The sequence below is a fragment of the Engystomops pustulosus genome, chromosome 10, assembly GCF_040894005.1.
Source record: "Engystomops pustulosus chromosome 10, aEngPut4.maternal, whole genome shotgun sequence".
Lineage (NCBI taxonomy): Eukaryota > Metazoa > Chordata > Amphibia > Anura > Leptodactylidae > Engystomops > Engystomops pustulosus.
In genome coordinates this window covers 60,411,694-60,414,065 of record NC_092420.1, presented here as the reverse complement: position 1 = coordinate 60,414,065, position 2,372 = coordinate 60,411,694, and positions in this window count along the sequence as shown.

Below are 2,372 nucleotides of genomic sequence, written 5' to 3'. Positions count from 1 at the left end.
TCATGAGTTCTTATTCATTGGTATGCAACAAAATATAGCATAACTACCACTAAAGTAGACACAGGGTCAGATTTATCAACCTGTCTGAAAGTCAGGATATTTCTAGTTGCGCATGGCAGCCAATTACAGCTCAGCTTTCATTTTACCAGTGCTCATGAATATTTTAAAGGGGAGCTGTGATTGGTTGCCATGGGCACTTAAAAATATTCTGACTTTCAGACAGCTTGATAAATCTGCCCCCTAGTGGCTGCTATGGGACACAAGGTGTCAGACGAAGAAAAGACCTTATAGTTAGAGATGAGCGAACATACTCGTCCGAGCTTGATGCTCGTTCGAGCATTAGCGTACTCGAAACTGCTCGTTGCTCGGACGAATACTTCGCCCGCTCGAGAAAATGGCATCTCCCGCCGTTGTGATTTTTGGCGGCCAGAAACAGAGCCAATCACAAGCCAGGAGACTCTGCACTCCACCCAGCATGACGTGGTACCCTTACACGTCGATAGCAGTGGTTGGCTGGCCAGATCAGGTGACCCTGGAATAGACTAGCCCCTGCCCGCGCTGCTCGTATCATTCTCTGTCTAGATGCCGCTAGGGAGAGAGCTGCTGCTGGTCAGGGAAAGCGTTAGGGTGTTATATTAGAATAGTGTTAGGCAGGAGTGATTCTACAAGAACCCAACAGCCCTTCTTAGGGCTACAATAACGTTTTATTTTACTTCTTTTTGGTTTGCATGTGGCTGGGCTTGCTGGCATTAGTAGTGCAGCTAGTACCATATTGTGAGTAATTTGCAGGGAGACTTGCTACCGTTGTGTTTAGCTCTTAGTGACACACATATCCACCTTAAACACCGAAGTGGGACAATTTATTAGGGGTTTGATTAGAATTAGGCAGAGTCTGCTGATTTTTTTTTTTTTTACCTTTATTTCTTTTTATAGCTCAAAGTCATCTTGCAAAAAAAATTTGCTTTCAGTGTAGGCTAGAAAATAGCCATAGGAGAACCCCAACGGCTTACTTAGGCCTACAATAGCGTTATATTTTTCATTTTTTGGTTTGCTTGTGGCTGGGCTTGCTGCCATTAGTAGTACAGCTAGTACCATATTGTGAGGAATTTGCTGGGAGACTTGCGACCGTTGTGTTTAGCTCTTAGTGACACGCATATCCACTTCAAACACTGAAGTGGGACAATTTATTAGGGGTTTGATTAGAATTAGGCAGAGTCTGCTGATTTATTTTTTTTTACCTTTATTTCTTTTTATAGCTCAAAGTCATCTTGCAAAGCAGTGTGCTTTCAGTGTAGGCTAGAAAATAGCCATAGGATAACCCCAACGGCTTACTTAGGCCTAAAATAGCGTTATATTTTCCTTTTTTTTATTTGCTTGTGGCTGGGCTTGCTGGCATTAGTAGTGCAGCTAGTACCATATTGTGAGGAATTTGCTGGGAGACTTGCGACCGTTGTGTTTAGCTCTTAGTGACACGCATATCCACCTCAAACACCGAAGTGGGACAATTTATTAGGGGTTTGATTAGAATGAGGCAGAGTCTGCTGATTTATTTTTTACCTTTATTTCTTTTTATAACTCAAAGTCATCAGGCACAGCACAAAATCCAGTTGTGTGCTGTCAGTGTAGGTCAGAAACTAGCCATAGCAATAGGATAGCATCGTTTTGTTTAAAAAAAATAAAGAAAGAAAGAAAAATAAACACAAAATGTTTTTTTTTTAAAGTTTACACTTTAATTTGGAAAATGTTTAACCCGAGGGCTAGGGGTAGAGGACGAGGCCGTGGACATGGGCGTCCAACTACTGCAGGGGTCAGAGGCCATGGTCCTGGGCGGGGTGAGACACCAACCTCTGATGAGGGAGCAGGGGAACGCCACAGAGCTACACTCCCTATGTTCATTATGTCTCAAGTTACTGGGACTCGTGGTAGAGCACTGTTGTGGCCAGAACAGTGCGAAGAGGTGATGTCGTGGATTGCGGACAATGCTTCTAGCCATTTGTCCACCAGTCAGTCTTCCACGCAGTCCACCCATGTCACCGAAATCAGTACTCCTCCAGCTCCTCCACCTCAGCCTCCTTCCCCCCAGTCTGCCCCCTCCCAGGAAAATTTGGCTTTTGAACCGGCATACTCTGAGGAACTGTTTTCTGGACCCTTCCCACAGTCACAAACCACTTGTCCGGTTGCTGCTGAGCAATTTTCCGATGCCCAGGTTTTCCACCGGTCGCAGTCTGTGGGTGATGATGACATTATTGACGTAGTGGAAGAAGTGTGTAAAGAGGTGTCGGATGATGAGGATATACGGTTGTCAGACAGTGGTGAAGTTGTTGTCAGGACAGGAAGTCCGAGGGGGGAGCAGACTGAGGGATCGGAGGATG